Source organism: Macrobrachium rosenbergii, chromosome 8 (genome assembly GCF_040412425.1).
Source record: "Macrobrachium rosenbergii isolate ZJJX-2024 chromosome 8, ASM4041242v1, whole genome shotgun sequence".
In the NCBI taxonomy this organism is placed as follows: Eukaryota; Metazoa; Arthropoda; class Malacostraca; order Decapoda; family Palaemonidae; genus Macrobrachium; species Macrobrachium rosenbergii.
Genome location: NC_089748.1, coordinates 71,031,974 through 71,047,201, shown reverse-complemented (window position 1 = coordinate 71,047,201; position 15,228 = coordinate 71,031,974). Strand labels below are relative to the sequence as shown.

The window sequence follows — 15,228 nt, the reverse complement described above, 5'->3', positions numbered from 1 at the left end:
TAGTAATTGTTAGGATGTAAATTTACATATATACTGTAGTGCACTAAGATAATGGAACATGGTATATCGTACTTCCGGATATATCGGTGTGAAATGGAAATATCAATTTGAGGGTTTTTGCCTCCAGATTGAGCACCGAACTGTTTTTTCGAATCAGGAGCCAAAAGAAATGCTGGAAGTTTTGAGTGAGGGAGAAAGCACATCACCCACACATGAATATATGTTTATGCTTACAGTACACTGTAATTTCACTTTACAATAATGTACTACTGTATATACTGTCCTGCAGCTTATATTAACCTGTTAAGCATCTTTTATGAGAGACGTCGCCTCTCCCGAATCGTCACATTTTCTAGCTTACAGAGCGGTCATTTGGTCTATGCTAATATTTATATGTTCTTTTTTACATTGATGTTGATTTTTGCATAAAGATATTAGGATAATAAATAATGTAGAATGAGAAAAGATGAAAGATTTATTTTGCATTTTTGTATCCTAAAGATTATAAGCATGGAATATAAAAGGAAAAAAATTCTTCTTTCAAATGCCATTCCCTGAAACGTAGAGCCAGTAGATTAATGAATTGTTTCATTTCATTTTCATTTGTCATACCATTTTAGTGCACTTGATATTTTAAGCAAACCGTCTATATATTCATCTAGAAACTGGATGGAAAATCTGTTTGTACTGCTGCAATGTGCTCCTTGACTTTGTCATAAAAAAACTTCTAAAAAAAAAATCCACAGGGTTTCTGAAAAGTAAAGGGAACTTGACTGGGTTTCCCTTATCCTGAACAAAAAGTTCGTGGAATCCGCAGCAGAGAGAGAGAGAGAAGTATATTTTGTGGTGATTATGGAAAAGGCACCGTTATTTCCTTTTATCGTAGTTATCATCATTCTCTGCAATGAGTAGTGATAATCTCTTCGGGAAAAGATTTTTCTTTCACTTTAGATCGCTCATTTTGGGGGGAAAAATGGGATCAACCAAATGAAGTCAGTTGTTTACCAATGAATGCCAGAAATGTAGTGGGAGGTGGAGGTCGTTGTCCTCTTGTCAGACTGTCTTTAACTTGCAAAAAAAGTTGCCATTTACTGCTAATTTAGCTCACAGTGTTACCAACTGACGTTTCTACAGTTTGTATAATCGGGAAGAGCACTTTGCCTCTGAATTCAGTAGTGCACCATCCTTGAAAGAGGTAGGATGTGTTACTCCACTGAAGGTGTTGTGATATAGGATGCGGCTGACTAAGATATGCCGTTGGTGACGCTCAACAGGTTAATATTAAGGCTTTTATCTTACTTATGGGTACTGTTTGTTTATATAAATATACTTTATAGCAAAAAAAAACTGAACGACTTCAGTACTATGAGAAAAAATGACTAACTGGATTAGTTGTCACACTTCTGTAAGACCTTTATTTAATTAGTGTAAACATTTTATAGATATTTTGCTGTTTTTACATTAATATTAGTATTTTAAAATTAGTAAATCATTGTTATAAGCACTTTAGGGGTGTATACTGTATACTTAAGAGTAACAGTTTAAGGAGTGTAATCTAAGATGACTTTGGGTGTTTTGGAATGATGGTTTGGGGTGTATTTTTGTTTGAAATATTAAATTGTTTTAGTATGATAATTTAAGGTATATTTTTGTTTGAACTATTAAATTAGGCAGTGAACTGGTAAAATAAGCAGTTATAAGCATTTTACAGCAGTTTAAGGGGTACAGGGTATAAATATACCTGTACTTTAAGGCAAAAACATGCATTCACGTACTGTATACATACAACATATGTCGGAGTTACTTTTATAGCGGGGTAGGCTCTGATACCTTAATCCATTATCTTGGTGGGCTACTGTATATCCATCTTTATCTGGGAACGAGACAACTTCTCTAATTTGTCAGGACTTGGCAGTTTCGTTTCAGTTTGAGAAGCCAGATCTCACACACAAGCAGTGCACTTAGTACCTGGACATGCTGGTGTTACAGCCTCAGTCCCATGTCAGTAAGTTCAGAGAAGAGTGCAGTTATTCTTGTCTTGACAGGAATAACCAGCTCGAATGTGGTGAATCGTTCTCATTCTCCTGTCGTCCTTGGGGAAGCCGGGCCCTCATGAGTGGCTTCACCTGTGTTCCCTTCAGTGGAGAATACGGTAGTTTTAGTCTCTAATAAGGGCTCCTTATTCCTTTCCACTCCTCCCTAGGCGATGAAGGTGTACGAGTGGGTGATTGCACACTTGGTAAAGCTGTTAGCCAGGTGCATTCTGGGGAACTGGAATGTAATGGCTAATAAGCTGAGTCACTAGTGACAGAGATTTGGCCCTTACAACAACAGAAGCTGTCAGTGCGTTGTTCCAGCATTACACTTCCATGGTCATTGGTGGAAACATCTCCCAACACCCATGGAACAATCTTGAGGCCTCGGAAGAGGAAAAGGGATCTCTCAGTTGCTCTCCCCTATCTACAGACACGGGAATGTTGTACGGGGCTCTTTGAACCTCAGTACCACCGAAGCAACATAGGTATGGGTTTCCATGGACACCTATGCCTCCAACACCGGCCCCGGAAGTCACTTTCCCGGGCCATTGAAGAACCTTCTACCACTGCATGGGCTTCTCGGACCCCTGTATATCGATGGCACCTCCTGCACGGGATCCCATTGGACCCTGTGCCACAGGTTTTTGCAGATGCAAGAGTTCCATGGACACGTCGCCAGATCACCAGAAGTGCACGGTTCTCGACAGACACCTGTGTCACCAGAGGTGCACAGGGCTCCAGTAGATCACCAATATTGGCCCCGAGAAATCAATTCTCTGGGCAGGTAAGGTTCTTCTGCCGCTGCACAGGGTGCCACGAACTTCTGTGACACCGGTAAGGTTCCCCGGTCTAGGGACCCAGGCCCGACCTTATGAGAGAGAGTGAAGGCCCAACGCACAGGCACAGCCTCACCCCCTGCATGTTCACACATGGGAACAGTGCCAAGGTCCTAGAAAGTTGATGCAAACCCACTGATGAACTCACCTGGAGAAGGATGTAGGGGCTTTTTATTTGGCACAATTGGTGCAGTATGATGGGAACAGATTTGGAGGTTATTAAATGAAAATCTGACTTTCCTTAACCTAATTTATTACCTTAATATTACAGTGGTGTGAGACTTTCAAATAGAACCTTATCCTAATTGTATTTACATCTCTGTTACAGTTTATCAGGTATCATCTTTCAGTATTTAACCTAATTTATTTCCTACTTACCACCAAAGTTTATCAAAACAATCTTCTTATACCTAACTTAGCCTAACTTAATACTACCACAACCCCCAAAAGAACCTTTTAAGCCTTGCTGACAATAAATCAGGAAATTCAATGTTATATTTTTACTTCCATAGTTTTTCACTGTCAACATCAACTTCTTCAGTAACCTTTTCACTTTTTTCATTCACCTCAAACTTCTCAGTCTTACTCTTTTCTGTCTTCCTCTTTGAGGTGATTTCTTCTTTTTTTTTTTTTTTACAAACTATACTTTACTTGAGGCTTCCAATGGAGGCAAGAACCCACCAACTTTTTATAAACAACTCAACATCATCCCAAACACATGACCCTGCCTCTGCAATCTAGCACAGTTTTCTGTTTCTTCTGTCCAAACACTACACCTCCTTGCAGAAACTGAATTCAGGTAGAAAAAGCTGAATGTACAGATGCGCCCCCAGAAATTTACTCCCAACTCTCCTCCACTAGCGTCACATTACGACCACCCATGTCCCATCTGCCTTTTATCTCTTGCCCTCCCACTCCATCAGTGCTTTCCGATTCCAATGGCCAAGGCAGTGATGCTCCATGGACGCAATCAGCTTGTTTCATCCTCTCCAGCTCTTAGCCTGATCTGGCAATTGCCAATGAAAATCCTATTATATCTGTAGGCTCCAACAGTTCAGGTGAAGGGGAGCTCATCCTATTTTAACACACTCACTCAAGCAAACTGCAAGTAAAAAAGTAAAAATAACGATTGATTAAACAATCATCCACCAACAACACATTCATAAACAACATATGCACTCAATAAACTTAATAGAAAAAAAAATTCAATAAAAAAAAAATCACAATAACAACAACGGAACAATCAATTCACACAAATGTCTTTTGTCGTACAAACCCACATTTAGCCTACCAAAAGGACTTCTCCTGCATAGTCTTCTTTGTCTGTAGAGGCCTCGGCCCACAGGAAGACTACAGCACTCGAGGAATGGGGTTCTGTCATGTTAGAGTTTTTCCCAACAGTTATGTTCATTGCTATCTAGTAACTTGTTGGTAGTGATCGTAACAAGATACTACTGTGTCCAGTTAGAGTGCTACGGTACTATCTTCAGAGGACTCAACATCTCAGGCCTGAGTGTCGATGACTCTTCATTAGTAGTGACTCGGCTAAAAAAGAAGTGTTCAAGATCATAATTTCTTTCTAGCCTCGTGAGACTATCAACGAGCAGACCCTATGCCCAACATGTAGCCAGGAGTTCGTTCAGAGTATCTCACATGGATAGGAACATTAGCCCATCCCTCGCACTCTGGAAGAACCTGTTGGTTCTACAGGTATGAAGAGAGAAAGTGGTCTAGGCTATCCCTCTCACGTCTTTCTATCTTCAGGACGTTGCCCACAGGCCCTGGGACACTCTCCCTGGGTCATGTGGTGGCTGCTCAACAAGTTGTGTATCTCGCTCAGCTCCCACAGTGGACGGTTTGCATCCTGCCTAAGGTGTTCGGTGGCAAAGAGTGAATGTGAGTGGGGGACTGGCCCCCTCCTTTCCCTCTTTTATCTTTCCTCTCTTGCAGAGAAAGATGAGTAGCCCTCCGTCACAGCCTGGTTGGGCAGGCCATGCAGGTGAGCCTACATAACTGAGTACAGGCAGTCCTCGGTTATCGGCGGGGGTTCCGTTCTGGGGTTTGATGATAACCGAAAATCGGCGATTTCTGGCACGTTTTCAGGCTTATCAATGCCGAAAAGTGCCAATTTTCGGTTATCGACGCCTCTGTTAGGTATGTACTGGCACCAATAACCAATTATTGGCGCCGATAAGTGGAAATCCGCTATTTTTGGCGCCGAAAATTGCCGATTTTCGTCGCTAGACAACCGCCATAAAACCGGATCGCCATTAACCAAGCCTGCCGTTAACCAGGGACTGCCTGTACCCAGTCTATAATCTTAGATAGATTAATAGATGCAAGTCCTCCCCTCTAGCAAGGGGAGAGAGGGCTGATGATAAAACAACCCGTGGGTTATCTCTAGTTTTATTGTCTCCAACACGCTGGGTTCACCCAAGCCTTTTTCGAAGCAGTGTTGTTACACACACATTAATTTGAAAGGTCCAGAAGTCTAACAGTTGAAGACACAGTTGTTCACACTTTTGTTCAACATTTCAGAGGCATGGTCTCCTTCCATTGCTCTTATATGACCAGGAAGGAGGTACAGGTGAGGTGAACTACCAGTCAGTTCAGAAGCTTACTCAGAATCCTCCCACCAAGGAAGTTAGTCTTCCTATTGTATAGACTGATGGTTTGTATATTGTGTAGAACATATGACAAACTTTAAAAGTAATTTATTTTTCCTAACTATACAAACCTGAGGTCTTTTACAAGTTAAATGCCCACCTCAAGCCACCCCTCATTCTGCTCCCTGGGCCAAAAGGCAAAGTGAATGCGTACCGACTGAGTGGGTGGGACTCTCACTCACAGTCGGTAGTTAACTACATGCTTAACCACCTTGTTTTTAAACAGCCAATCTCCAGCTGCCCTGAAGTATATTCCTATTGTAATTCAGGTTTGTATATGTAGGAAAAATACAAATTACTGTTAAAATTTGTTATATTTGGATATTTACCTACTGTTAAAGTCGAAACCCACCCAGCTCCCCACATTTTAGTGGGTGGTCAGAAATAAATCTGATGAGAACAAATATTCTAAAGCCATTTGGTGGGAAAACAAGGTGATCATAAACAGTCCATAACCAGGTCAGCCATCCTCCTTTTGTGTTTTGTTTTTTAAATGCTGATAACACCTGGCGGCACGAAGATATAAGCTAACTTTAACAGCAAGTAAATATCCAAATAATTAATTTTATCATGAAAATTCACATATTCCTGTTTCTAATAAAATTTCCTGCATAGCAGCAATTTTTGTAATGTTATGCACTGCCTATTCTGTATGCTAGCAGCTTCCACCTAAATTAGCAAGCCTTTTATTACCTTTCAGCCACTCCTTTTTCAAAACTTGTTCTATCAGGATTGACCTTCGGATGACAACTCGTGCACAGCCTTGAATATGCTTCTGGTTACTCCTAGAACATAAAGGAGAGTGAGTCTGGACGGCATACCTCTTCACCCATAGAATTCAAGTAGCAGAGTTAGTTCAGTACAACCCCCAATGTACTTAGGGTAATATGACTTCCAAGTTCATCCCCTGTATGTTCCCAAGGTCAAAACCTGTCATGCATACTACAGTATGCAAGATAACTTTTCACTTGAAGGTGACAAACAGGCAATAACAATGGGTATGAGCATGGACAATCCTCCTCCACCAAATAGCTGAAATTCCATTGTAGCTTCCTTATACCATGCCAACACATCTATATCAAAGGAAAGCAAAAAAAGCCGATTCAAATTTCATACAGTTTTACCATATATTTGGGATATGTAACTGGTCTAGTTTCCTTGTTCTCAAAACGGAGAAAAATATCTCTCAGTTCTTGAAAACAAGTTACTAAGATTGCCAAACATTGGAAATGTTTCAGATAACAAAAAAAAATTAAAGAGAAGTAACCACTAAAGCTTAGTCATCTATTTTTTAGAATATTCAAGAATTACCAGGAGTCACAGCAACAGTCACTAGTCACAATATGTCCAATTGTACCGAAAGGATGGTAATCTTCCCTAACTTTAAAGAGGAAGATTAATAATCAGAAAAAAGGCACATTATTATATTAATTAAAATTAGGATATGATAACATCTGTACTGTAATCTGGAAATGCATCAGATCCCTAGCAAAAAAAAAAAGAAAAGGCTCAATACAGCGTGAATTGGCGAACAAAACTAGATAAATAATCCTTGATCAGCACAGAGAAGCGTGGTCTTCATGCCTAAAGCACTGTATAAACCATTACAGCGCAAGTTACGATCCAACTTTGGACACAAAAAAACCTAAGAAATGTCAAAGCAAAGAGGTATGTGTAGTTGTGGGTCTAAACCACCACAGTGCAAGTTAGATCCAAATTTGGACACATCTAAGGAATGTCCAAGTAAAGAGGTATGTGTAGTTTGTGGGTCTGAAGATACCACAAACTAGACCTGCACCACTATTTTCTTTGACATCATGCAAATCTAAAGAATTAATGCTACTGATTATTTATTATTATTATTATAAAAAAGGGATTTTGACAAAGGAAAAATCTATTTCTGAGGAAGGTCCCGTGTCACCCAGTGAAATTCCATTACAGCACTGAATTTCTAGGTATAATAATGCTAGATATACCAGAGAAAAAGAGCTTTCAGGAAAGCTGGGGTTACTACCCCCAGTCGAGCGTCTTCTAGGAAGACGTCGGTATAAGGAAGGGTGAGTGAAATACCACTACCACAGAAACATACTCGAAAGATCTCTCCTTATCAAAACCCCCGGAACAGAGCAGTGAGCCGTTACAGCCCCTACACTCAACACCCGCCAGGACGGCGACACCAGCGCCACCTACCTCATTCCATGCTAGCACTAACCCCAGACTTGGCATGTGCAAGTAGGGGGGGGGGAGTACTAGGTGAGTCAGGGAGGGTCACCGGGTGACATGGGACCTTCCTCAGAAATAGATTTTTCCTTTGTCAAAATCCCTTTTCTGAGTTCAGTCCCGTGTCAGCCGGTGAAATAGTGATAGAGAATCATGCCAAGGCTGCAACTACGAGGAAAAAAGAGGTAATCTGAAGAAAAAGGCAAAAAATTATGAAAATAATTTTAATCAGGAATCTCTTACATGTAAAAGAATACTAAATCTAAGGCACATCAAAAACTTAATACTATGAAATGTGGGAAGTCCCAGTGTGACGGGGAAGAGGCCCTAAAAATCTTAAAATTACTAAAGCAAATTGAAACATGAAATGTGCATAAGATAAATGCAAATACAACCTTAAAACTACACATGTAAACTTAGGCTAAACACGTAAGAGACAAGATCAATGAAAAATAACATATACAGAACATATACATATATCTGGGGTACATGGAGCAAAATAAAAACCGCCCAGTACCCCACAAGAAAAAACAATCATAACATGTCAGATTACATTTTCCACTCAACAGAGACAAGATACATCAATATGAGGAGCCAGGCAGTGAGGCATAATCAACCAGGAGGATAAGCAGAGAAGTAAATGAGGCAGGCGGGCGGGGGGGAAAGGATAGGATAAGGATATGATTAGTTAAGGTGGGGAGATGACACTTCCCACAGCTATGGTAGAAAATTTCAGGGCTTTGAGCGATTTTAAATAGTGGCGTTTAAACACTAGAGGTGATTTCCAACCCGTAAATTTGGATAGTTCTGAGAAGTCCATATTATGAAAGTAATTAATGGAAGTAGCAACTGCTCGAATATCATGAACCTTAGGAACTGAATCTGGGTTGGCCTGTTTAATAAAATACAGAATTTGTTGTCTTATAGCATTCAGTGAAAGAGTACCACCTTTCTCCCTGATAAGAAGAGGACCCGACTTACTCTGTGGAGTTCTTAAAAGGTAAGATTTAAGTGTATAAACTGGACATAAAGACTGGTCTTGAGGAAGGGCACCACCTTCCAAGGAGACCATCTGTCTTGTGGGTCTTCGTTCTTGGCTAAAAATCTAGGGTCAGGGAAAGGAGGACCTCTCCAGACGGGAGGAAGTTCACAAAATTATCACCTCTAGTGAGAGCCGATAGCTCTGAGATTCTAGCACCTGAAGCCAAGCTAATCAGAAATAAAGTCTTCCTTAACAGATCCTGATAAGAGCAATGAAAGTTATCCAACTCTGATGCTAACTTAAGGACGTCATTGAGAAACCACGTAACAGAATGTGGGCGTGATACTGGTCTCAGACGAGCGCATGCTCTGGGGATAGATGAAAAATAGGAATCTGTAAGGTCGATTTTAAAGCCGAAAGAAATACTTTCTTCAGGGCTGACTTGACTGTGGTAATAGTGGCGGAGCAAGGCCTTTTTCAAACAGTGATCTAAAGAAAGAAACTCCTAAATTAGTCGTCATGATCTTGGCTTCAGATGCTTTCAGGAAGGAGGCTAATTTTTGACTGCTGAGTCATACTGTCTAAGAGTAGAATCTCTTTTATCTGATTCTAAAAACAGAGTGTTGACAGGGTCAATGTTTCGCTCCTTTTGGGCTGCGAATTTTATAAAGTCCATAAAACTAGGGCATTCTGAATTCTTGAGGAAGCTGACACAGTCTTAGTTTGTACTGTCTGGGTCAGTATGGGCTTGGGAATCTGAAGACTCCGCAATCCCAGTTCCTGAAGAAGAGGAACCAATTGCTCTTCGGCCAATAGGGGGCTACTAGGGCTGGTTGACCTTTGAATGTCCTGAGTTTGTGTAATACTTTCAGCAGTAAATTTATTGAGGGAACAGATAAATTTTCTCCCAATTGTTCCAATCTACTGTCATTGCGTCTGTGGCGTACGCCTGAGGTCCAGGTTGGGGCCACGTAACAGGGGAGCTTGAAGTTGCTCTCCGTCGCGAACAGATCCACTTGGAGGCCGGAACCTGGCGGCAAATCCATTTGAACAATTCCCGTCCAGGGACCACTCCGTCTCCAACGGAGTAGCCCTGGACAGGGAATCCGCCACCACGTTCCGTGCACCCCGCTAGGTGGGTGGCTGACAGGTGCCAGCGTGCTTGTTCGTGCCAGGGGAGAAGATAGCAACCATTACTTGGTTTACTCGACCTGATTTGGAGCCGCCCCTGTTGATGCAATGAACTACCACTGCGCTGTCCAATACCAGCCTGATATGAATCCGGTTGGGTGGATTTTCTTCAGAGTTAGAAAGACCGCCATAGCTTCCAGGGTATTTATATGGAACTGCTGAAACATTGTGGACCACGTTCCTTGTACTTTCTGTTTTGGTGAATATCCCCCCCAGCCGCTTAGGGAAGCGTCTGTGTGAACAACTAGTGCCGGAGGGGGAAATTGAAGCGGAACTGTTTTGGACAGGCCTCTGACTGTGGTCCAAGGCCGCAGTCTTGTCTTTAAGATTCGAGGAATAGAGGAGACCTTGTCTCTGAGCTTGACATTGGCTCAACTCCGCCACACTCTGTTTATGTCTTTTAGTTTCGCTTTTAAGAGCAGGTCCGTCACTGAGGCAAATTGAAGAGACCCAAGGACTCTTTCTTGGGATCAGCGGGATGCCGATTGATTTTTGAGAAATTTCCTGGTGAGAGATGCTATCTCTTTCCTCTTGGGAGGCGGGAGAGATAACGTGTGAGAGGACAGATCCCACTGGAGACCCAGCCACTGAAACCGGGACTCCGGAGTCAGGCGGGACTTCTCTCTGTTCAGTTGAAAACCCTAACGACTCCAGGAAATTGATGACTATGGATGTAGCCTTCTGACACTCCGGAACTGTTGGTGCCCAAATTATCCAATCGTCAGGTACGCTGCTAGGGATATCCTCGAGACCGGAGTTGTTGCACTACCGTGTCCGCCAGCTTGGTAAAATACCCTGGGCGCAATGTTTAGACCGAAGGGCATGACCCTGAAGGAGTAGGCTTGATTCCGAAGTCTGAAACCGAGGAACTGAGAGAAGTTCCGCGCAATCGGGACGTGATAATAAGCGTCTGAAAGATCGATAGAGGTGGTAGCGGCTCCACGCGGAAGTAGAGTCCGTACCTGAGCTACCGTAAGCATGCGAAATTTGTCGCATTTTATGTAGAGATTTAGACGCGACAGATCCAGGATCACTCTTTGCTGATCGGAGTCTTTTTGGGAACAGTGAATAACCTGCCTTGAAACTTTAGGTGCCTTACTTTCTTTATTGCTCGTTTGTTGAGCAATTCTGCCACGTAATCCTGTAGGATTGATGTGGGTGGCTGGTAAAATCTGGTTAGAGGAGGAGGGTTCTTGATCCAGCTCCATCCTAGTCCTTTGGACACAATGCTGTGTGCCCAAGGGCTGAAGGTCCATTGGTCCCTGAACCAATACAGGCGACCACCTACCTGAGTTCTCTCAGTGGGAGGGAGCGGGTTTATTCCCTCTACCACGTCCAGGCCTTCCCCTTGGGGTGGTGTTGAGCTTTCTCTATGAGGGCTCTGCCTCTTCCCCCTTGCGACCCTATTAAGGCGTGAAAGTATCCACGGCCCTCATATGTGGGGTTATGCGCTGGCGAAGCCACATACGAAGGCGCAGCTGGTTGGACCAGCACATACTGTTGGGGGTGAGCCTTGGAGGTGGAAGGCTGTGCTACTGCCGAGACCGGGACGGCTTGAACTACCGCCTGATGGTGGGGCCTCTTATGCCTCCTGAAACGTTTGCCTCCTCTCGTCTGGGGGCCGGCAGATTCTGGGGTCTTGCGCTTGTAGGCAGAAATGCCCCAGCGAGAGCGCAGACTCTGGTTGGCCCTTGTAGCTTCGGCCATAACATTTGTGACCTCCTCTTCTGGGAAGAGGTTAGGTCCCCAGATCGAGCTTTTAACGAGCTTGTTAGGCTCGTGGCGGATAGTGGCATCGGCGAATATGAACTTCCTGCATTCCAGTCTGGCCATGATGAACTCGAACAGGTCAGACTGAAGCCAGCCAGCAGGGACTTAGCCAAGACCTGAAAGAATGGCTCGTCCGCAAGCAGGAGACGGCAGTAGCTTCCGTGAGGCAGGCGGAGTTCAAGGACCGGGCTAACTTAGTCCGGGCATCAAACTCCGCCTTCAACAAAGATTCCGGCAGCTTGGGAGCTGCTCACTGAATTGGGAGGAAGCACAGAAGGGGTCCAGCTTCCCGACAGTGAAAGTGGACGGGCGTCCACCAGAACTCATCACTTCCTGGGAATACCAGGGAAGTGGGGTCTGTTTCCCTCAGCTGTGGTAACGGGGATTACCTTCAAAGCACGCTCGGGCCGTAGCCAGAGCGACTTTGTTCAAGCAAGGGGTGGGCAGGTTGTCTCCCAGGGCGAATATTGTGAAGTTGCCCTTGAAAGGAGTCAACTTATTTTCTGCCTGCCACTCCGTCAGAGTGCGCAGGAGAGCCGACTGAGCTTGGTCCCTAGGGACGATGACAGTCTCCCTAGGAACCTTATCTGACCGAATCCATGCTTCCTCCGTAAGTCTCACGAAGCCTGGGTAAGGGGGCAGAGATCGGGGGAAGAACTCCAATTCCTCCAGCCGTCTCGTGCCAAGACCTTCAACCGTGAGCTTGCCATCATGTTGGATGGCCCGAGTCAAACGCCAAGGGTTACCGACGCTAAACGGCGGGAGGTCGCTGTGTCGGGGATAACATACTGGGGTTCGGCTGGGGTGGGCGAGCCATTCCCGCCAGTATATTATCATGACTGGCCAACTTCTCGGAGATTTTACTGAATCTCGAATCTAAATCCTCCGTGAACTTCCTGAAAAGTTGGTTCGCAAAGGCCTCTGCGTCGAAAGCAGGCTGGCGAGAGGGCTTGGTTTTGCAGCCCTCTTACTCGCGCCTTTGCCGGAGGAACCAGACTTGCTCCCGAGGCTACAGGTCCTGAGACCTTAGCCTTCGACGGGGAAGGGCGATGCCTTCTTGGAAGACGAGGACTTATAGCCCCTTCGCCTTCCATGAAGTCTTCAACTTCAACTTGGGGATAGCAGACGGAGCTCTATCACCCAAGGAGGAAGACTTCACAAAACCTGTGAAGGAAGAAACAGATGAAACAGGGGAGTCAAAAAGAGGGGGGCCCGCCCCAACAACCTCACCTACCTCGCTACTTACCACCTGGTCCTGCTCAGTGTTCATCGGTTCCAGGTCTAAGTCCAAGCGGCTACATCCTCCGAGACCTCAGCGTAGAGGATATCCACTTGGGGTGGCTGGGTCGCATCCCGGATTTGCTGGATGATGGGGTGGCAAGATCTTCTGGCACTGCGGCCGCCACCCGTGCGCGAGGGTAGAGCAGGTCCCTCAACTTAGCGTCGAGGACGTAGGGCTTCCCCGACGGAACATTCCTGCCAAACCCAGCCACCCAGGCCGGAGGGATTCAAGGCAGACTTCTTGGAAGACTTGTCCGCCTGCAAGAAAACCAACAATTAGCCAAGAATGAAAAAACAGTCCGGGAACTCCGTAAACAATATACAATATGAGGAGCGTAAAACGGAAGAAGACTGTCACTTACCGACTCATCCTGGACGGTTGCACAGAGAGCAAAGCAAACCTCACAACCATCGGGTGCCAAACTACCAGGTCGTCGAGTCGGACCGCACAACCAGCGTGGGTCGGCACACCACGTGACCGTGGGGTTGTTGGAGGGAAGCGGTACACCCGGCTCCTCACAGCGAACAGTCTGTAAGTAGAAAAGTACATGAACCCACCACCTAAGCAATCTAAAGCCGGCAAGGCGGAAACTCAACTACAACCGAATACTCCGTGGAGAAGAACTCCCTTAACATAAACTGGGCCAATAAGCTCTAAATTACACAGAGTGGAAGGTAAGAGCTTCCAGACCCCGGAATACTCCGGGGAATGAAAGAATGAGAAACCAGGAACTCACCACAAGGGCTGCCAGTAAAAATAACGGCGGGCCCCGGTGTAGAACCGACTCACGTATATATATAATATAAAGGAGGGGAGTACTCCGTTAGATAAACAGACTTATCTAAATATCATTCAAAAACAATAACATTTAACAAGTGACGGTAAATACTCCGGAGACCGGAGGGATCCGCTCCCCTTATATAATGAAAATCCTTTCCTCACTGCTTCCCCGCCGGAGAGACAAGACGGGCAAGATGCTCGTATGTTCATAACATAAGCCGGAGCAATTATATTTTACCCTATCTATGTAACCCGACGGGGAGACGAGAGGTTTGGGATAGTGTCTCGAACACGTTCGAGCTAACGAACCACCAACACCAACACAGCGATGCTAGGGACTGTATGGGAGGGAGCGAATCCCTCTACCAAATGGAGGAGTCCCTGAACTCGGAGAAAACGCCATCTAGCGTCACCCGCGCGAGTAGAGCAAGGCTGGAAGGGAGGTGAGGGGGGGGGGGGTAGGGAGAGGGTAGGCTACCCAGAAGGGAACAGGAGACAGGGGAAAATCATATCACCCGCTCAACTGCACCCATACCTCCAAGAATAATGAAACTTGGGAGGGTAGCCTACTACTGGAAGCTACCCAGCCCGATGCCCGACTCCTTCCCAGGCGAAGCCTAATAGGACCTAACCTAGTGTAGGCTAGGAAAAAGGGAGGAGTGCGGGGGAGGAGGAAGCAACAGGAGAGAAATTTTGTGCCGAGAACCAACCGGGATCGAGAAGGGGGCAAGGAGGCGAATTAGCCTAGAGGAAACACATCCAAAGAACTCTATTCCCCAAAATGAAGGAAGAGAACTAAGGGGCTCACTCTGCCCACCAAAAAACGACCCGGAGAAACAGCAACCAAAACTCCCTCAACCTGATGATCTCACACCCAGGGCAAGGGGATGGAAGCAAAACAAGCCTACTCCACTAAATAACCATCACACATAAAAACTGGAACAAAAATGTGCTCAATAGGGTGCGTAGCCTACCTCGAGGAAGCGGTTAGATCTGAGGCTGCCGCCACCACAAGGAGGTAAACAACAAAATAAATACAATAAAAAGAGAGCACCATCTCCAAGAATAAAATAATTAGCCTATTGAGACCAAAAATAATAAGGAACCCAACCTGGGGTACCTGGACGGGGCATCACCTAACAAAGGCCGATAGGCCAATGAAAATAATTTCGTGAAACAAAGGGGGAGCCACCGCAGGGAACCACCAGGATGGGAACCAAGGGGGCAAAAATGTATCTATAACGGCGAGGAGACAACTCCAACAGAAAAGAACTGAAGGAGTCGCCTGTGATCGACATGGCTGGCGGGGGCGCGTGGCGTCATAAAAGATCTCAATATTTATGAAAATACGAGACCATAACAGCCAAAAATAGAACAAAACCCCACAAGAAGATGGTACTTAACTTGGAGATGGTAAAGCTGCTCGATGACATGGCGTTGATGAAAATAATCCAAAAAGGAAGGC

General features: G+C 44.9%; 1 protein-coding gene across 9 annotated transcripts in view; it reads left to right on the top strand.

The window, feature by feature from the left end:
* The window catches only part of LOC136840968 (uncharacterized), a 101,465-nt gene that overhangs the window by 75,441 nt on the left and 10,796 nt on the right, over positions 1 to 15,228 (top strand). The window contains exon 3 of one of the 9 annotated variants that reach the window (XR_010853808.1): positions 6,239 to 6,340. The exons of the other annotated variants lie outside the window; for them this stretch is intronic. The gene's annotated coding sequence lies outside the window, so the exon portion shown is untranslated. The remainder of the gene's footprint in view (positions 1 to 6,238; positions 6,341 to 15,228) is intronic. 9 annotated transcript variants of the gene reach the window in all.